General features: G+C 38.2%; 1 pseudogene; it reads right to left on the reverse strand.

Moving 5' to 3' along the window:
* Positions 1-340: 340 nt before the first annotated feature.
* Positions 341-931, reverse strand: LOC102820082 (annotated as a pseudogene).
* Between the last annotated feature and the right edge of the window lie 22,054 nt (positions 932-22,985).

Here is a 22,985-nt window from a genome sequence, read left to right on the forward strand (position 1 = left end):
ATTGTTTCATTCTGCTGTGCATGGGGTCACTATGAGTCAGTTCTGATTTGATGGCACCTGACAACAACAATAATGATACTAAAAATATGCAAGTATTGTGCTGTGTATTTTGGCACCTAACCATGCTAAATTTATTATATATTGATAAAATTCTGGCATGGGAATAGATTTAAAGTCTTATAAGAATACTGCATGATTTCAGAAAAGGTCAACTGGTACAAATGATAACGACATTTTAAATGTTGAAAAGTAAGAAAACTTTGCTAAATGTCCATATAGTCTGAATGCAATTCTGTCAAGCCTGGCAAAACTGCTTTCAATACTTCTATGGAAGCTTTCTTCACCAAGCTAACATGTTGGAAAATATGCATGAAAAACTATGTCCTGTTCCAAGTTCCACTTCCAAAGTAATACCATCAGGCACCCATTTGTATTGAATGCAACAGTGGTTTCTATGACCATTGGAGACTTTGAAGCACAAACATAACTTAGGATGATCCCTCCAAATACAAAAGTTGCTTGCTATTAAAAGCTCCTCACTGCTTTTGCCTTATGAACTGTACAGCATCTTCATATTTCATTCCACCTTCAATTATTGCTAGGGCAACAAGCACTGAAGTCTACCAAGTCCTGAAACACAATGAACAGCAATACAACAACCAGGTTTTTCACGAAACTTAATGTTTAACAAGACTTAACCAGTTATCAACAATCTGGTTGGATAGCGGTGCACCATCATCAAAAGGCCAATCAAGAACAGGGATGCCTTCTTTTTCCACAAAAGCAGTGTTATAAGTTGCTTCACATACTCTTACTTCTTAAATTTCTCTATAAATTTTTTTAAGGTCACATTGGTTGGGTTGTGTGTAATAAGAAATCTCATGTTCTTGTATGTGACTTTCACAGGAGCTGGACGGTTCATTCAAGCCATGTTGATTTTGATTTAAAAATTTAATAGGGTTACAAAAGAATTTTAAAAAGTGAATATAGAAATGATGTAACTAAACTGAAGTCTCCTTCAAAACACTCCACTTGCAATTCTCAGTGCTTTCTGTATGGTGTTGAGAGTAGTGGAAAATGAAATGAATCTCCGAACAAGAAGCATCAATTATTCAATAAAGTAATACTGAGGAAATAGAAAGGAAGTGCACTGAGGCTTACCACATTCAAGTCAGAATTCTTGAAAATTGGTCCAGGGATTACAATTCAACACTTTGGTGTCCAGCTTCACTTCTCTCATGGGGCTTCTTGGTGGAGTAGTAATAAATTTCTACAATTCACTTGTCAGCATAGAGGTCATGCTGTGCCAAGCAGTAATATCCACTGCCCTTCAGAAACTCCATAAATGTGTGACCAAGAACACCACAGAACCACTCACTGCCACAGTATCCTGCCTTTCTCTGGGTTAATAAGTTGATCTGGTGTTTTTGATGAGCAAGGAAATCAGGAGAAAATACAATTTGTATCTTCACCTTCAGCTCTCCAAATGGATCTCGTTGAACTTCTTAAATGCTTATCTTTTCACTTTTCAGGATGTTAGAGAAATTTTCTTCCAGCAGCTCTTCAACTATCTCCACTCTGGACTTGTGTGATTTTTCCTTTCTGGAATGCCGATAATTCTTGTTATTCCTCTTCATGTTGTCCAACATGAATCTTAGGCCTTCCTCGGATTTTTTTTTTTATCCTTTTTTTCTGTTTGGTCTTCTATTCTTAGTAGTATTGAGAGATATGTCTTCCAGTTCACTAGTTTTGCCTTCCATCTTTTCAATTCTATTCTTTTGCCCTTTCAATGTATTGTCTATTTCTGACAATCTTTTATTAATCATTTGGACCTCTTTCTATAGGTTTTGAATTGTTTCCAATGCTGTATCTATCTTATTTGATTTTTCCTGTAGTGTTTTCCTGACTTTTTCCTAATTTTTCTCAACTCCATTGTAAAGTGTTTCGATACATTTTTGTAATCACTTCTCTGAATTCCTTCTTAGGCATTTCCAAGGTTTGTCCTCCTTCCAGAATGAAGTCCTTGTCTATCTCTGGGTCATTTGTCTCAGGCATTTAATCTTGTTTCTGGCCATGTGCTTCTGTGGTCATCTGTTTTTGTTTCTTGGACATGCTCAGTTGTTAGCTGTGGTGTTAATACTTAATTGAGTGTGTGTTTTAGTGATTTTATGTTTTATGATTACCTCCAGGCAAATGTGATCAGGAGGTGGGTTTCTCTTTGCACTCTTCTTATTGCTTAACTTAGAGTAATTTTGCAGGTGTTGTCTGCCTCCCTAGTGTATGGAAATTGGTATTGGTTCTTGCTTGGGTTGTGGGGTCTTATAAGGCATTATTGTAGCTTGAGTATATGTCTGAAATTGCTGTCTCTTCTTGAGTAATATAGGGAGAGAAAAAGCCCCCTAAATGTAAATGGGTGAGGCAAAAACAAAACAGCAACAGCAAACACACACACACAAAAAAACAGATTGGATACTGTGGTCCATAAAAGTGGAACATGGAGAGGAGAGAGAGAAAAAAAAAAAGAAAGAAAAAAAACCTGTAGCCCAATATGAGTATAACTTTAGTATCCTTTTTCAACCTTTTGCCTGATAAATTTCAAGATGACATTGTTGGTTGTTATGCTGTACCTCAGGATTTAATTTTCAGCCTGTTTTGTTTTTAATCTCTCTCCATCTCCACACCCCCTGTTCTGGCCTTTTCCCTATTAATAAGGCACTCTGGTAGCTTAGTGGTTACAAGTCATGCTGGTAACCTCAAGGTCAGCAGTTTGAAACTACTAGTTACTTCATGGGAGAAAGACAAGGCCCTCTGTTCTTTCAAAGATTTATAGCCTCAGAAACTGTATGCAGGGTCACTATGATTTGGAACGGATTCCACTGCACACAACCAACAAATAGTTCAAGTCCTGATGTGGCCATTTTGCACTGCTGGTTTTAAGCAGTGACTACTGACTATCCCTTTAATTGGATTCCTGGTGTGGCACTGTATGTTAATGTGCCAGATTGCAAAGCCATTTGAACTGCAAAGTTGGTTGTTCAAGCTCACCAGCTGCTCCTTGGAAATCCTGTACAGGGTCACTATGGATCAGAATCAACTCCAAGGCACTTAACAATAACATCCCTTTAAATGCTGAGAGAATCTGTGCACATGTGTGGTAGAAGAACCCTCCAGTGGTGGGGGAGGCAGTGTCCACTTGCTTAGGCACCCCCTCTAGATACCAGAATGGAGGTGTCCAGATAGTGAGAGGCCAATAAACAGACACCAAAAAAAAACAAACAAACAAACAAAAAATCAAAACAAAACAAAGAATATTGTCCACCTTTGCTCTGAGGTTCCTGCAGGCATTAGTCTGTGGCAGATCTGCTTGTTCTCCTACTTGGTCTTGTCATTTGGTCTCAAGTTGTCGGTTCCAGGCCATGGAGCTCAGCAGATTCTAAAATTTGAGATTCCATGCTTCCACTACAAGTTCCACTAGATAAAAGCCTTCAAACTTTTTAAATATCCTTACATATGTGGTTCAGAGTTTTGGAGTTCTCCCCTGAACCCACTTCACTTGGTATACTGTGATGGAGATCTTCATTGCATCACTACCCTATCTGCCTTTAAGCCCCACATCTCTCTGGTGCTATTCTTAATCTTTCTATACTGAAGACTTTGGCCTTCATCTGTAAGCATTTTGAGTCTTCTTTGGTTCCTGCAGACAATGTTGTGCCATCTGCATACCACAGTTTGTTCATGAGTTTTCTCCATTCCAGGTGTCATTTTCTTCTTCATATAATCCATCTTCTCATGATACATGATTAGTATATAGATTTAATATATATGGTGAAATGATACAGCCCTAGTGCATACTTTTCCTGAGCTTAAGGCATTCAATTTTCTCTATTGTGTTCCAACAACACTACGTCTTAGTTTATGTGTAGGTTCTTCATGAGCACAATTAAGTGTTCTCATATACTCATTCTTTGCAATGTTATTCATAGTTTGTCATGATCCATATAGCCTTTGTATAATCAATAAAGCAGAAATAAGCATGTTTCTGGTATTCACTTTCAGGAAAGATCCATTTGAGGTAAGCAATGCCTTCTTGAATTATGCTTTGAATTTTTTTGTTCAACTCTTTTACCTCGTCATCTCTTCCATTAATTTTGTTTCCCCCAATTCACAATAAAAAGCATGTTTTTCCTTTTCAAGTTTCTTAAATGTAACATGCATGATAAAATTCATAATGTATAGGTATGCTAAAAGCTTTAACATAATCTTGGTTGTTCAGTTCACATTCAAGAAAGAATATCAACACCTTCTCCTCTCTCTCAGATTCAACTAAATACATGAAGTAACTGTTACAAGACACTGAACATGGATAGAAAGATGCACAGGGCAAAAACTCTGTGTCATGTGGAATGACCTGGTCCTCAATTATTTTATTTGTTTAATTGTATCTTGTCTTAGCCTTGGAGAAGGTACAAATACAGACAGATAGAAAATTAGAAGAGCTTTATGTAAATGCATTGCCATTCTGTAGTTTTAAATGTGTTAAATGAAAGTGATGATTACAATAATTTTTGTTCTTGTCTAAAGATTAAATAAGATTATGGGTAGTAAGAGTTTGTTGTTGTTATATGCTGTGGAGTCAGTTCTGACTCATAGCGACCCTGTACAAGGTTTCCGAGGCTATAAATCTTTACAGGAGCAGAAAGCATCATCTTTCTCCCACTGAACAGCTGGTAGTTTTGAACTGCTGACCTTGTGGTTCACAGCCCAATTTGTAACCAATATGATACCAGAACGCACAACAAATATCCATAAGAAATCACATTTTCCTGAGTACTGTCATTGCCCCAACTTAACACCCCAAGCAATAGTAATACTTGACATAACTTTTCTCTCATTCCATCCAAAGCCAGAGTTTGAAATACAGTGGGAGGACACAAAAATGGGTCTTTTCTTGTGATGATGACGACCTGTGAAGTTTTCTTATACCTACATTTCTGGGAGAGGAACACAGTCCCAAGATTTTCAGGAGGTCTCATTTAGCGTTCAGTGATCTGGATAGAAAACAAAGGAGACACCAGATGTGGCACTGTAGGATAAGCCCTGGACTGCTAAATAACAGTAAGAGGTTCAAATCCATAATCCACTTCTTATAAACCCTGTCCAGAGTCACAGTGATTCATAATTGACTCAACAGCATGATCAATGACTTATTCAAAGGAAACCTCCCCTTTTTTTTTCCACAAAAGACAATGACTACTGGAGAGTAGAAGGAGGGAAAGGCAGCAATGAAGAAATGGGCTGAGTTCAACCATGTTCCATAGACTCCTGTTGACCTGGAGATGAGAGAGATAAGAAGAAGGGCTATTTGGTCCAAAGTGTGGTGAGACCTGGGGACACCTGAGTCCATGGACAAGGACATAGCCACAGAGGGCTATAGCTGAGAGTGAAACATCCAGCTGATATGAAGTGAGGGGAGATGCACAAGAACACCCAAACTTACAGATAGTACCCATTTGACCTAGTCTCAATAGCTTGATAATCAGAAATCAACTAGAGGAAGATAAAGCAACAACAACAATAATTTTTGATAATGGAAATGAGGTTAAATTGCTACACTTTAATGAACTTAATCTATACTCATGGAGATAGCAACTCTAAATACTAACAGAGAGGGAAGGAGTATTCACACCAAATATCAATGCTATCCCTCTGTATACAGGGTAGATAGGGATGCACAGCTTAGATACCAGCTATCTAAAATGAGGAGATGATAAAGGCATGGAGTCACTGGCTTACAAGATTTCAAGAGGGAGTTTAGTTTAAGAGTGTGTGTGTGAAGAAACCATTGAATAGATTTCATCTCTTCTAGATGGGTCTTCTAAAAAGAGATAGGGATAAGATTCTTATGATTCAGTAGTGAGTGATTGTTATTATGACTAATTGTGACTGTCACAATTGTAAAGATAGAAGGTTTGTAACAAAAATGGGGGAGTAGTTAATCTTACAGTCCAGAAACAATGGACTCTAGGACCATCAAGGGAGAAGAATGCAAGCACAGTGTGAGACCTTATTCAGAGAAGCAGTGACAACAGAGATGGAGGTAGAGATGGGACCTAGAGGGAGGGAGAAGCTAAGGTCTCTAGATTCATGGAAAGAGAGGGACTGAGAGCTTTCAGAAATTTCCTGTGTGTGTTATAAATTATTATATATGATTGAGTGTTAAAAAAAAAAGAAAGAGCTAAAGTGAATAGAGAAATACTGTTAACTGATGGTACATGGAGGGGTTTATAATCATTGTAATGAAAAAAGGTGCACAGTTTGTTGAATATGAAACTGATGATCTGCCCTGTAAACTTTCACTCAACTCACAATAAAGACTTAAAAAAAAAGACAATGACCAGACTTCACTATGTGTACTACATAGGAATGAAATAAAATTCACAAGGCATTAAGACACAGGAGTAGGGTGAGTCCAGGTTGTTCTTCCAACCAGAGATGTTTTCCATGAATTACAGCCCTGGGTGACCGACCTCTACTTTACTGATAGTACTGTGCTGACCCACATCTGAATGTCTTCAGTGAGTACGTACTAGAGAGAGGGAGTTTAATAAGTGCCTGGAATAGCTGGTCCACAATTCCATCCATGTGAAAATCACCACAGTCAACCTATGTAATACCAACAAAAAACTACACCAATCTCCATTTATAAATGATCAGCATGAGAACTGAGAACTCATCAATAAATTACTGTGAGAGCTCAAAATAGAGAAGACAGTATGATACCAAGCAATGAGTGAACCTGCAAATAGTTTCCTGGCCTTTGGGGGCAGAAAGAACATACTGAAAATATGGAGTAGACGCAGGAAGTTTGGTCGTGGTTTCTTTCAGGCTAGTGGGTTTCCTCTTAGGGATAAGCGGGAAGCATACTTTTTTAAACTAACTTTTAGGATACAAAGTGTTCTACTGGTGCTTCCCACAAGTACTCTGTCAAAAATGAAAGACAAAAGAACACCTAAGTCTATAATCATAATAATAATGTTTACATTATCATGCCAACTTTAGATGACAAAAAGGGGAGTGACTGTCCAAAAGCTACATTTTACTACCCAAAGTATGCAGAAAGCATCTGTTTAATGAGAAGGTCTGGGGAGCTTAAAATTAAATGGAAATTTCACATCTAACCATAAAGAATACCAGTATACCATCAAGTATTTTCATTACTTGTGAGTTTGAAATACATTCTTGATAGACTTTATTGCTTTTCTCCATATTCCAGAGCCTGTTATTTCCACACACAATAATTATGAAATCTGTTTTAATAAAATGTGGGGTTATAATAAATGATTAAGTATATGTCTATTTTTTACAGGCTATATCTCAGTCTCACTGAGGTATATTGACACAGTGGCTCAAGCGTAAGAATGTGAGGGTTGCACAGAACCAACAGTTCTCATTCACATAGGTTTTAATCTCATTCACATAGGTTCACTGTGAGTCAGAACTGACTTGATGACAGCTACAATGACAACAACAATAAAATTTTTATCCAACAACTCAACTGAAATACAGTAGTGTCATAGCCAAAGACAAAATTTTATATCTTATGTCTTACCCTTATTTATTTTTGGCTTCAGACAGAATTAGAAATGACACAGAGAGAAATATGGTTGTTCTGCTTTACTGTTCCTTAGAGTGAGGGGTACCACACACCAAGAGTTTAAGGATGTAATAGAGGACCCAAGTTCCCAAATAGGACTTGAAGAACTAAAACCCCATGATTTGCATCTTTAGCATTCCTTGCTTGTATGGCTGTTTTGTCTTTTAAATCATTTAAAAATAAGTATGTTCTTCTGGTGGGTCACAGACCTAAGCCTTAAATATTCTGCCTAATGAATATGTAAATAATATAAAGTCTATTGTGTCATATAAAGACATATATGTGTTCACAGAGTACCAAACTAAACCACACTCTATCAGAAGTTCTGGGAAAACAACTCTCTAACTATGGACTGGACCTGGAGAATCCTCTTGTTGTTTGCAGCAGCTACAGGTAAGATGGTTCCCAATATCAGGGATGGGGAAAGCATTTTGGGTACACAAGGAGAATTTCACCCATCCCATCCTGCTCTCAGTAGGTGGCCTCTCCCAGGTACAGCTGGTTCAATCTGAAGCTGAACTGAAGAAGCCTGGGATATCAGTGAAGGTCTACTGCAAGGCTTCTGGTTACATCTTCACTAACTACAATATGCATTGGGTGAGGCAAATCCCTGGTCATGGGTTTGAGTGGATAGGAGTGATTAGTCCAAGCAGTGGTGGAACAAGCTACGCACAGAAGTTCCAAGGCAGAGTCACCATGACCAGAGAAACATCCACAAGCACAGCCTACATGGATCTAAGCAGTCTGGGCTCTGAGGACATAGCCATGTATTACTGTGTGAGATACACAGTGTGCTAACCATATTCTGAGTGTGTCAGAAACCCTAAATGACATGCCAGACTCTAAAGTCTCTAAAGATGGTGGGGACAATTAAGCTTCAGGTTGTCTTTTTTTATTGTGATTGTTGCTGTTTTGTGTCATTGAGTCACTTCTTACACATAGCTATCCTGTACACAACAGAACAAAACATTGCTTCAACCTGAACCATCCTCACAATTGTTGTTACATTTGAAACTATTGTTGCTGACACTGTGTTAATTTATCTTGGTGGGAATCTGATCCTCCACTTTACCAAGTATGATGTCCCTCCTGATAACATGTCTGAACTATGAAAGACAAAGTCTTGCCATCTGTTCTTTAGGAGCATTCTTGGTGTATTTCGTTCAATACAGCTTTGTTTGTTCTTCTGGAAATTCACACTCTTCTACAATACTATAATTCAAATGAATCAATTAATCTTTTGACTTCCTTATTCATTGTCAAACTTTAACATACATATAAGTCTATTAAAAATACCATGGCTTGGTTTATGTGCACATTAGTCCTCAAACTGATATATTTGCTCTTGAACTCTTTAAAGACATCTATGTATCAGATTTGCACAATGAAACATATCATGTGATTTCTTGACTGTTGTTTCCTTGTGTGCTGATTGTGGAGCCAAGTAATTTGAAGTCTTTGATGACTTCAATGTTTTCTCCATTTATCAAGATACTCTTTGTTATTCCTAGCATGGCACTATAGGATAAACAATGGGCACCAAGATCAGTTTGAACTGCAAGTTTCATGTCTCAAACTCACCAGCTACTCATCAGAAACCACAAACAGGGTGGCTATGAGTTGGAATCGACTCAATGGCACTTGTTGTTTGGTGCCATCGAGTTGGTACCGACTCATAACAACCCTATGTACAACACTATCCCATCCTGTGCCAACTTTACAAATGTTATTTTCAAGGAGAACTCTGTCTGCACTTCATTTAACAAAGATCTGTGTGTTATTTTGGCAGTCAATGAAAACTATCAATATTCTCCTCCAACATCATTAAACAAATGCATCAATTCTTCTAAGGTCTTCCTTATTTTCTGCCCAAATTCTAAATGTATATGTAGTTATTGAAAATATCATGGTTTGGGTCCGGCACACTTTAGTACTCAAAATGATATCTTTGCTCTTCTATATGTTAAAGAGGTCTTGTGCAGCAGATTTGACCCATTCAATACATCGTTTGATTTCTTGACTGCTGCTTCCATGAATGTTGATGGTTGATCCAAGCAAAATGAAGTATTTGACTACTTAAATATTTTCTCCATTTATATGGTTGTTTATTGGTTCAGTAGTGAGGATTTTTTTTTTTTCTTCACATTGATGTGGAACCCATACCTAAGTCTGTAGTCTTTGATATTCATCAGTAAGCACTGTAAGTCCTCTTCACTTTGAGCAATCAAGTTCATATCATCTGCATATCACAAGTTGTTAATGAGTCTTTGTCTAATTCTGATGCCGCATTTTTCTTCATATGTTCCAGTATCACAGATGATTTGCTTAGCATACACAATTTATAAATATGGTGAAAGAATATAACCTTGGATCACAGCTTTCTTAATTTTTAAACATTCAATGTTCCCAAGATTTGGTCAAACAATTGCCTTTTGGTCTATGTACAGTTCCCTCATGAGCACAACTAAATGTTCTGTAACAACCATTCTTCGCAATGTTTTCCATAGACTGTCATGATCCACAAAATTGAAAGACTCTGCATAGCAAATAGAGCAGGTAACCATGTTGCTGGTATCATCTGCTTTCAGCCATGAGCCATCTGACATCAGATGTCATGATATCCCTTTTTCCACATCCTCTTCTGAATCTGACTTGCACCTCTGGAAATTCTCTCTCAATGCATAGGTAGCCATTTCTGCTTCACCTTTAGTAAAACTTTACTTGCATGGGGTATCAATGATATTGTCCAATGATTTTCACATTACATTGGGTCACATCTCTTTGGAATGAGCACAAATGCAGTTTTACAGTCAATTGACTAGGAGGTTGTCTTCCAAATTTCTTGGCATAGATAAGCGAGTGCTTCCAGTGCCGCACGTGTGGTTGAAAGATTTCAATTTGTATTCCATATATTCCTGGTGCCTTGCTCTTTGCTAATGACTGCAATACACCTTAGACTTTTTCTTTCAGGACCATTGGCTCTTGATCATATGCTGCCTCTTGAAATGACTGAACATTGACTATTCTTTTTTGGTACAGTGACTGTATATTCCTTCTGTCTTCTTTTGATGCTTTCTGCATCATTCAGTATTTTGCTTATGGTGGTGGTGATGTGCCGTGGAGTTGGTTCCAACTCATAGCGATCCTCTATAGGGTTTCTGAGGTTGTAAATATTTATGGGAGCGCAAAGCCTCATCTTTCTCCTGTGGAACAGCTGGTAGTTTTGAACTGCTGACCTTGCAGTTCACAAGCCAATTGATAACCACTATGCTAACAGAGCTCTTGTGGTATTGAAGGATTTTGCTTTTAGAATCCTTCAATACCACAAGTCAATGTTTAAATTTTTCTTTAGTTCCCTCAGTGTGAGAAATGCTGAGCATGTTCTTTCCTTTTGATTTTATAACTCCATGTTTTGCAGATTTCATTATAACATTTGACTTTATCTTTTTGAGCTGACCTTTGAGATTTTCTGTTCTTGTACCTCGCCCCTTCATTAGCATCTCTACATTGGAGAGCAAGCTTCAGAATCTCTTCTGACATCCATTTTAGCATTTTTCTTCTTTCTTGTCTTCTTAATGACCTCGTTGCTTTCTTCCTGTATGGATTTCTTGATGCCATTCCACAACTCTTCTGGTCTTTGGACTTTAGGTTCTAAGTCATCAATTCTGTTCCGCAGATGATCTCTAAATTCAGGTGGGATATAGTGGAGTTGTTTTCATTTTCTTCAGTTTCCATCTGAATTTCTATATGGACAATGGATGGTCTGTTCCACAGTCAGCCCTTGACCATTTTTGGCAGATGATACAGAGCTTTTCCACTACCTCTTCCTGTTGATATAGTTAATTTGATTTCTGTGTATTACACCTGGTTAGGTCCATGAATACACTCATCATTTATCTTTTAAAAAGGTATTTGCAATGAAGAAGGCATTTGTCTTGCAAAATTCTACCTTGCAATCTCCAGAATAATTTTTATCCCCAAGGCCACATTTTCCAACGATATATCCTTTCTGTTTATTTCCAACCTTTTACTTCCAGTTGTTAGTAATTATCAATAAACCTTGATTGCATGTTTCATCAATTTAAGACTGATGAAGTTGGTAGAATTCTTCAGTTTCATAATCACTTGCTCAAGTGGTTGGTGCATAATTTGGAATATAGTGGAATTAACTGGTCTTCTTTGTAGACATATGAATATTATCCTATCCCCAAAAGCATTATACTTCATGACTGATCTTATGTTCTTTTTGATGATCAATGCAACACCATTTCTCTTAAATTTGCCATTTCTGGTATAGAAAACCATGTGATTATCCAAGTCAAAATGTCCATTACAAATCCATTTCAAGTCACTAATGCCAAGGATTTAAAAAGAAAATGGTTAATGTTCAATCTTTTTAACAGGTAGCATATGATCAATGATACTGAAGGAGGAAGTCCAAAGTACATTGAAGGAATTGGTAAAGAACAAGGCACCAGTAAATGATGGAATAAAATCTAAAATCCTTCAAGAAAGTGAGGCAGCACAAGAGGTACTTACTCATCTATGCCAAGAAATTTGGAAGACAGCTATCTGGCTGACTGATTGGAAGAGATCCATATTTGTGTCCATTCCAAAGAGATGTGACCCAATGGAATGCGGAAATCGTCAGACAATATCTTTAAAACCCATGCGAGTAAACTTTACTAAATGTAATACAGAAATGGATGCAAGGATACATTGACAGAGAATTTTCAGAGGTTCAAGCCAGATTCAGAAGAGGCTGTAGAATGAGGGTTATCATTGCTGAAATCCGATGGATCTTGGCTGAAAGCAGAGAATATCAGGAAGATGTTTACCTCTGTTTTATTGACTATGCAAAGGTTTTCAGTTGTGTGGATCATGACAAGCTATTAATAACATTGTGAAGTATGAGTATTCCGGAACATGAGGAATCTGTACATGGACCAAGAGATAGTTGTTCAAACAGGCATGGAAACAGTGAATGGTTGAAAATTAAGAAAGGTGTGAGACAAGGTTGTATTCTTTCACCATACTTATTGAACCTGTATTCTGAGCAAATAATCCGGGAAGCTGGATTCTATGAAGAAAAACGTGGCATCAGGATTGGAGGAAGACTCATTAACAACCTGCAGTATGCAGATTATACAACCTTGCTTGCTAAAAGTGAAGAGGACTTAAAACATTTACTGATGAAGATCAAAGAGCACAGCCTTTGGCACGGATTACATCTCAATGTAAAGAAAACAAAAAATCCTCCCCACTGGACCAATTAACAACATTTTTATCAATGGAGAAAAGATTGAAGTTGTCAAGGACTTCATTCTTCTTAGATCAACTATCGACACTCATGGAAGCAGCAGTCAAGAAATTACATGACGTATTGTATTAAGAAAATCTGCTGCACACGACCTTTTTAAAGTGTTGAAGAACAAAGATGTCAGCCTGAGGACTAAGGTGAGCCTGACCCAAGCCATGGTTATTTCAATAACCTCATATGCATGCTAAAGCTGTACAGTAAATAAGGAAAATCATAGAATAATTTACACATTTGAGTTACGGTGTTGGAGGAGAATATTGAAAGTGCCATGGGCTGCCGAAAAAACCAACAGATCTGTGTTGGAGGAAGTGCAGCCAGAGTACTTGGAAGCCAGGATGGTCAAACTTCATCTCTCATACTTAGTACATATTGTCAAGAAGTACAGTCACTAGAGAAGGATATTATGTTTGGTAAGGTGGAGGGTCAGAGAAAAAGAGGAAGACTCCCGGCGAGATGGATTGGCCAAGTGGCAGCATCGATGGACTCAAGTGTGGCAACAATAGTGAGGCTGGCCCAGGATCAGGCAGTGTTTTGTTCTGTTGTGCATAGGGTTGCTATGAGTCTCTACCAACCTGTTGGTACCTAACAACAGCAATGCCTAGGATAGCAATGTTTGTGGATTCAGTTTCATTTTTGACAAATTCCACTTGTCCTAAATTCATAATCCATAAAATCCATATTCCAACTATTAATGGATGTTTACAGTTGTTTGTCTTAATTTTGAGTTATGTTCCATCTGCAAATGAAGGTACTGAAGGCTTTACTTCATTTGAGTCATTGTGGTCCAGTGTACTTTGAGGAAGCAGTTCTTTCTCAGTTGCATTGTGAGTGCTCGCTAACCTGAAGAGCTCTCATTCCTGCGCTATATCTAACAATATTCTGGTGCTCTTCATCATGTTTCAGTATTCAATAACCTGGTGCTGACAGTGTTCTGTGGCTATTGATAAGGTTTTCAGTTACTAAATATTTAGAAGTTTTCCATCTCTCATTCTACCTGTTCTGTGTTCATCTGGAAGATCTACTGCAACCTCTCCACAATGGGTGATCTTGATGGTGTTTAAATTATCAGTGGCATAGCCTTCAAATGATAGCAACACAGAAGCAACTACAGTATGACAAACTGACAGATGAGTGGTGGTTTCTTGTCTAACAACTTCCTCTTGTTCTATGAACAAGCTTCTCATGAGAACAATGAAATATTCTAGAATACCCATTCTTGATATTTTATCCATACTTAAAAAAAAAAAAAAAAAGAAACTACATAGTAAAAAGTCTTTCCATAGTCAATAATGCACAATTAAGCTTCTTTCTGGTATTCTCTGTTTACAGTCAGATATATCTTCTAACAGAAATGATATTCCTAGTTCCATGTCCTCTTCTGAATCTGACTTGTATTTCTGCAAGTTCTTGATTGATGTACTATTCCATCTGTATTTAAATTATTTGCAGTAAAATTTTACTTTCAGATAATATTAATTTGGGGTTGAATAATTGTACAGAAGTTAGACTAGAAATATGTGTTCTCTCAAGATGGATGGGGGTATTTCCTATACACAAGTTCCCCCTACACATAGTTGAAGGAAATGAAAGAGACACAAATGTCTCATTCTCATTTGGGTATATTTGGGAGCATTTAACTGGGTGGAAAAGTTATGACTTTCTTTTTAGCTCTTTTTGTGAATTAAGTATAGGTTTAGAGAGCAGATCATCAGTTTTACATTCAACAAATCATATGCTTTGCTTAATTTTTTGTTGTTAAGTGACATCGAGTTGATTCTGACCCACAAAAACATTGTATAAGGTTTCCAAGGAGCAGTTGGTGATCTAGAACTACGGACCTTGAAGTTTAAATGACTTTGCAGTCTGATACATTACTCCACAGTGCCACACCAGGACTTCATTACATTGCAATCCCCTCCATTCACCAACAGTTATCTGCATTTACCTCTATTCACTTTAACCCCTGTATTTCTCCATTTGTCTTTTGCCACTCCCGTCTTTCCTTGGCCAACCTCAATTCCATGGTTTATTGCCTGCTTTGTCACTTGTGTCTACCCTCTGGTGTATGAATCATTTAATCTTACCCCCCATAGATTGTTTCTTTTTCCAAGAACCTCCTCTTTTCTTTTCTTTTCTTTTTTTTTTTTTTTTTCAATCAAAGAAAACAGGCAGGAAAATACAATCATTTAAGCAACCATACGGCACATTCTGGAAGCCAGTCTCCTTGCCTCCAACACACAGTCTTCCTCTTTCCATCAGTCTAGTGTCCTCAATATTTCTATGCCATCATTTCTGCCTCCATCTCTGGTGCGCTGCTTATCTTGTATGGGTCCCACATTCTACTCCCATGGTCTGCTCATTCTCTTCTCTCCTGATGGTCCTAGGGTCCTCTGTTCCTGGAATACAACATTAACTACTGCCGGGGTCCCACCTCAACAGGAGAGTGGGTTTCACGAAGTAAGGAGATCTGGCGGTGAAAGAGAGAGATGAAACAGACACAAAGAAGACAGGCCCACAAATTTGATGCAAGCTGACAGGCAGGCCAGTCTTCTGCAAACATTGCATTGCCTTGCCTTGCCTTGCATTGCATTGCATTGCCTTGCCTTGCCTTGCCTTGCATTGCATTGCATTGCATTGCCTTGCATTGCATTGCCTTGCATTGCATTGCCTTGCATTGCATGCAGCACTCACTCTACCTCAGTCTTTTATTTTCTTTTCTCAAGGAGGGATTTTTCACAAAGGAAGGATGTGATTATTCAGATAAGATAGGATACAGAACTGAAATGTGATTAATCATTCAAAACAGGATACAATGATTCACAGGAACAAATTTTTAAATATACAAATTTTAAAATTGTCTCAAGGATACTTAACATACTTTTAGCACTTAATCTCTAATGGGTAAAGGTGAAAAAGATTTAAAAGGTCATAGAAGGCATAAAGTAAGGTTTTTGAAGGGAGTCAAGCTGTCTTTGTATACTTTGCAAACAAAAGCTCATGCTTTTGTTTGCGAGCAATATCTCAGATACCTGGCTTCATTTATCAACTAATAATTCTTTCTTCTTTACTCTTACAATTCCAGGGAAGATGAGAAACGATTCTCAACCTTTCTAAGAAGGTGAGGTCTCGCTTCCACATTCCTTTTCTTCTTTCCAGATTCTACATCTAAATGTTACATCACATTTTCATATACTTCCAGGAGGAAGGAGAGCATCTGGGTTAAACTGATTATACCCAGAGGCGGTTTGAGGGGGCTGCCACTATTGTCCTCTAATAAATACTCCCAGAATTTACCAATCTACTTTGTTTACAAACTTTGAGTAAAAAACTTTTTCTCATACTCCCAATATACCTGTTCCTGGCCTTTCTGAGTCCTCTGAGGAGACTTTTTACTGTCTCGGCTTTAGAGGGGTTTTGGTCCCATTGTTGTATATGGACATCAAAATCTCATGCTTCAAGTTAATATCAAGATGCAGTTCTGACATGCATCCCAGGTGGCTATTGTTTGTTCCTCAAAAAGATTTGTTCCCAGGACCCTACGTACTGCCATCACAGTGGAGACATTAAGAGAGTCACATAAGAAACCATTTTCTCAGAAGCTACAATTACTGGAGTTAGAAACATAGAATGAACAATAAGACCAAAGAAAATTATACAGAGGTAGCCCACCAGTGAGTTTGCTAAAACCTATGAACCCAGGACTTCAGGGGGTCACTTCCTTGGCCCTCAGGGTCCATGGCTCGCAATCTTGAGGAGGGCACCGGGGTTGGATTTTCATCCATCTTGTCACAGGGCCACAGCTTCTCAGTGCTTGTGTATGCTGTTCCCATCAAACTACCCACCCCCTTTTGCTACCCAATGTCTATCTTTACTGTGTTGGGTTTTTTTTTCTTAAGTTTTTATTGTGCATTATGTGGGTTTACATGGGAGAACATCAGCTTTACATTCATCCCATTGTATTCTGTTTCATTGCAATGATTACAATCCCCTCTATGCATCATCAGACAACCAAAGGGTACACCTAACAGGACTGCCCCCTGACCATCAGCGCACAGCCCTTCTCCCTCCTTGAGTCTAGTTTCCCCAGCCACTCCATCTGTCCATGTCATCATCTCTGCCTCCATTTCTGGCATCACTGCTTCTCTGGGTAGGGTCCTGCACTCCACTTTTTTTCACATCATGGTCCCAAAGACCTCCACTCCTGGGCTTCAAAATCAGTCACTCCCCTCCTTTTGTTTCAAAACATCTACCTTTACATTTCTGACCCTCACAGTCAGTCCTGATAGCAATTATTCACTCTTGTACCACTGAGTTTTATCCCCATCTCCTTTCATTAGCCCCATTCCTATAGATTGGAAACCATTCAATGGAGATTCTACCTTCCCCCACCCCATCTGGAACTAGGCTCCCTCTTAAAAATGTGTAAGCTAGTCACTTCTTGCCTTTGTATCCCTCAATTTTGGGTAGCCAATGTCTAAGTTGCCATTTGCTGTCAACATTGTGTACCGAGGGGGTGGGAATGATCCTCGCTATAAAGATTTGTTCCTTTCTTTGAGCTACTATATCCATAAGTATATGTAAAGTTCATCAAATTGTGGTGGGTTACTCTTTTTTTTTTTTTTTTTCCCTTTTCTTTCTTCTTCTAGTGAAGTTCTGATCATTCCACCATTGAAGCCTGGTCAAGTGGGTACTATCTGCAAACATGGACATTCTTGACAATCAAAATTTAGTATGATCACAACTACTCACTATTAAGTCAATGAATCCCATCCCCTCTCCTTTCACCTGACCCATCTAAACTAGAAGAAAGTGGTTATTATACGTGCCCCTCACGTCCTGAGATGAAAGTCCCTTTTGAATGTTTGTAAGCCAGCCACTTCAAAGATTTGAAGACTTACAGCTAGGGGAATTTATAGCAAAATCAAGAAATCCATTGCTTTCTAAGTCAAGATGCTCAGATATTCCTGGAGCCACCATCTTGGGAGAGACTTAGTGGGGGAAGGATCAGAACAGCCATGAATGCCTGACAGAACCATAGAGATACAGGTGTGGATATTCATTTTTGATACCTCGACATTGGTTTCTCACTGTCTGCACACCTCCATTCTGGTGACTAGAGAAGATGCCTGAATGAATGGATATCCCACCCACACCCCTGGAGGGTTCTACTACACATGCTCACAGATCTCCTAGAAATTTAAACTGACAGTTTCCACTTAAAACCAAATGGCCACCACCCATCTGTCAGCTTGTCATACTGTGGTAGCTTGTGAGTTTTTGTGATTCTGAAAGCTATGCCACCGGTATTTTAAATAACCAGCAGGGTCACCCATGGTGGATAGTTTCAGATGAACTTCCAGACAAAGACAGACTAGGAAGAAAGAGTGATGAACTACTTCTGAATCTTTAGTCACTGAAATCCTTATGAATAGCAGAGAAACACTGTCAGATATACTGCCAGAAAATGAGCCCCTCAGGTTGGAAGGCACTCAAAAAGCGACTGGGCAAGAACTGCCTCCTCAAAGTAGAGTTGACCTAGAAAACGTGAATGGAGTAAAGGCCGTGGGAGAAAAGCCCATAAGACCTTAATTTGCTGATGGGGCACAACTCAAAATGAAGAAAAACAGCTGTAAACATCCATGAAAATTGGAATATTGAACACACAAAGCATACATATGGGAAAATTGGAGTTGCCAAAAAATGAAATGGAACGCATAAACATCGATATCTTAGGCATTAGTGAGCTAAAATGCACTGGTATTGTCCATTTTGAATCTGACTACCACATGGTTTACTATACTGGAAATGACAAATTGAAGAGGAATAGTGTTACGTTCATCGTCAAAAAGAACATATCCAGATCAGTCATGAGGTACAATGCTTTCTGTGATAGGATAATATCCATGCATGTACAGTGAAGTCCAGTTAATACCACTATTATTCAAATTTATGCACCAACCTCTAAAGCCGCTGAGGATGAAAAAGGAGACTTCTACCAATTTCTTCAATCTGAAATTGATGAAATATGCAATCAAGATGTATTGATCATTACTGGTGATTGGAATGCAAAGGTTGGAAGCAAAGAGGAATGATCAGTAGTTGGAAAATATGGCCTTGGGGATAGAAATGATGCTGGAGAATGCATGATGTAATTCTGCAAAATCAATGATTTGTTCATCTCAAATAGCTTCTTTAGACAGCATAATAAACGACTATACACATGGACTTCACCAGGTGGAATACATAGAAATCAAATTGACTACATCTATGGAAAGAGAAGATGGAAAACTTAGATATCATCAGTGAAAACAAGGCCAGAAACAGACTGTTGAACAGACCATAAATTACTCATATGCAAATGCAAACTGAAGCTGAAGAAAATGAAAACAAGTCCACAAGAGCCAAAATATGACTTTGAATATATCCCACCTGAATTTAGAGATCATCTGAAGAACATATTTGATACATTAAATACTATAGACCAAAGTCCAGAAGAATTGTGGCATGACATTAAGAACATCATAAAAGAAGAAAGCAAAAAAGTCATTGAGAAGACAAGAAAGAAGGAAAAGATCAAAATGATGTCAGAAGAGACACTGAAACTTGCTCTCCAGTGTAGAGACGCTAAAGCAAAAGGAAGAAATGAGGAGGTCCAAGAACTGAACAGAAAGTTTCAAAGATCAGCTCAAGAAGACAAAGCCAAATATTCCAAAAAAATGTGCAAAGATCTGGAATCAGAAAACCAATGAGGAGGAACACACTCAGGATTTCTCAAGCTGGGGAATGGAAGAAAAAATCCACGCCTAGATTTTCATTATTGAAAGATTCTCTGCAAATTATTGAATGATGCAGAAAGCATCAAGAGAAGGTGAAAGGAAAACACAGAGCCACTGTACCAAAAGGAAATGGTTAATGTTCAACTGTTTCAAGAGGTAGGATATGATCAAGAGACAATGACACTGAAGGAGAGAGTCCAAGATGCATTGAAGGAACTGACAAAGAACAAGGCACCAGGAATTGATGGAATAGAAATTGAAATCTTTCAAGAAAGTGAGGCAGCACAAGAGGCACTCACTCATCCCTGCCAAGAAATTTGGAAGATAACTATTTGGCCGACAGATTGGAAGAGATCCATATTTGTGTCCATTCCAAAGAGAGGTGCTCCAACAGAATGTGGAACTCGTCGGACAATCTCTGATATCTCATGCAAAAACAGTTTTGCTAAAGGTAATACAGAAACGGCTACAATCATACATTGACAGAGAACTTCCAGAGGTTCAAGCTGGATTCAGAAAAAGCCATGGAATGAGGGATATCATTGCTGAAGTCCAATGGATCTTGGCTGAAAGCAGAGAATATCAGAAAGATGTTTACCTCTGCTTTATTGATTATGCAAAGGTTTTTGATTGTGTGGATCACAACGAGCTATGGACAGCATTGTGAAGTATGAGTATTCCAGAACACTTAATTGTGTTCATGAGGAATCTCTACCTGAACCAAGAGGCAGTTGTTCAAACAGAACATGAGAACACTGAATGGTTTAAAATTAATAAAAGGTGTGCGACAGGGTTGTATTTGTTCACCATATTTATTGAACCTGTATGCCGAGCAAATAATCTGATAATCTGGGTTCTATGAAGAAAAATGTGGCATCAGAATTGGAAGAAGACTCATTAACAACCTGCAATATGCAGATGATACAACTTTGTTTGCTGAAAGTGAAGAGGACTTAAAACATTTACTGATGAAGATCAAAGAGCACAGCCTTTGGTATGGATTACATCTCAATGTAAAGAAAACAAAAATCCTCCCCACTGGACCAATTAACAACATTCTTATCAATGGAGAAAAGATTAAAGTTGTCAAGGACTTCATTCTTCTTAGATCAACTATCAACACTCATGGAAGCAGCAGTCAAGAAATCAAACGACGTATTGCATTAAGAAAATCTGCTGCACAAGACCTTTTTAAAGTGTTGAAGAGCAAAGATGTCAGCCTGAGGACTAAGGTGTGCCTGACCCAAGCCATGGTATTTTCAATAACCTCATATACATGCGAAAGCTGGGCAATGAATAAGGAAGACTATAGAAGAATTGACACATTTGAGTTATGGTGTTGGAGGAGAATATTGAAAGTGTCCTGGGCTGCCAAAAGAACCAATAGATCCGTTCTAGAGGAAGTGTAGCAAGAGTGCTCCTTAGAGGCCAAGATGTCCAAACTTTGTTTCTCATATTTTGGATATATTGTCAGGACAGACCAGTCGCTGGAGAAGGATATCATGTTTGATAAGGAGGGTCAGAGAAAAAAAGGAAGACCCCCAACGAGATGGATTGGCCAAATAGAAGCATAGATGGACTCAAGCATGGCAAGAATAGTGAGATTGGCCCAGGGTCAGGCAGTGTTTCATTCTGCTGTGCATAAAGTCGCTATGGGTCAGTACTGACTCAATGGCACCTAACAACAACAGTTTTACGGAGCAAATGTCTAAGTTGGCCATCCCTATGAACCCTGTGTACAAAGGGGATATTCTTGATTCTTTATGTAAAGGCTTGATTCTCTCTCAGTTGTTATTTTGAGCTACTATATCCATGAGAAAAGGAGCTCTGGTAATCTATTTTTGTCTTTGTGTGTAAGATTTATTTCTTATAGAGAAAATAAATAAGGATCCTGGTTTGTTATCCATTGTGCTTCTCTTTGTATTTTGACTGGTATATTTAATCCATTGAATTGAATATAGTATAATTCATCATAAGTATGAATTGATTGCACTCATTTTGTTCTTTATTTTGTGGTGCTGATATTTTCTTTGTTCCACATACTTTTCTCTGCTGTGTTCATGTTCTTTGCATGTTTTCTTGTCAGTTTCTTCACTGTTGTTGTTTTAATATTTACAAAAACTTCATGATTTGAATTTTTCTTGATATGATGTGGTGTATTAATGTTTTTGAATTTATCCAAAAATGTATTAATTTCTTCATGCACACACACACATACACACACACACTTTTGTTATTGTTGTTATTAAGTGCCATTGAGTTGGTTCTGATTAATAGCGGTTCTTTGTAGGTATTTGAGGAGAGGCTAGTGAACCTGAACCTCTGATATTGTGATTCAAACTGACCTTGCAGCCCAGTGGATTAATTTACAGTGCCACACCAGGACTTTCAGTGTGTGTGTGTATGTGTGTATGTGTGTGTGTGTGTGTGTGTGTGTGTGTGTGTGTGTGTGTGTGGTGCTGTGGTTCAGAACTGACTCACTGGTAGTCAGCAACAACACAATTGTGACACATACATATATACATATTTATATACAGTCTAAGTGATGCTGAGTAAGTTCCAACTCATAGCAAACATGTTTTGGGTATCTAAGATTAATCTTTGAAGGAACAGAAAATTTTACTTTCTCCCATGGAGTGGATTGTGGTTTCAAAAATTGTATCTTGTAGCTTGCAGTCCAGTGCTTGTTCTTTGGAGCCACCATGTTCAATATATATCCATAACCTACTGACTTTGAATCAGTCTGTACTATTAGAGACATTGCAGGACAGGGTAGAGTGTTCCATAGGGTTTATACACATTTTATTCTTTACAAAAGTAAGCTGTGAAAATTGTTCCCTTGGAGTGGTTTTGGGTTTGAACTGTTGACATTTTGTTAGCAGTTAACTTTGCCAACAGGGCACTATAAGTCTAAACGTGTTGCTACTAGGCTTTCAAGTGATACATCATGGGTTTATTCCAAACAATCTGTTTAAACATGTCTCTGCCATCATTGGATTACTGCAGACAAGTTATCTGAGTAACAAACTTGTCTCCATCTTTTTAGGGTGCTTTCAAATAAAGTGTCAAATCAAAGCAGTAGTTAAGGGATCTTCTGAGCTAGTTAAATTCAAGATGTCTTCTAAGAAGATATTGTTATTGTTATGTGCCATAGAGTCAGTTCCAACTCATAGTGACCCTGTATAGGGTTTCTGAGGCTGTAAATCTTTACAGGAGCAGAATAAGGTTATAGCAA

This window comes from Chrysochloris asiatica, unplaced genomic scaffold, assembly GCF_000296735.1.
Source record: "Chrysochloris asiatica unplaced genomic scaffold, ChrAsi1.0 scaffold00260, whole genome shotgun sequence".
NCBI classification, from domain to species: Eukaryota; Metazoa; Chordata; class Mammalia; order Afrosoricida; family Chrysochloridae; genus Chrysochloris; species Chrysochloris asiatica.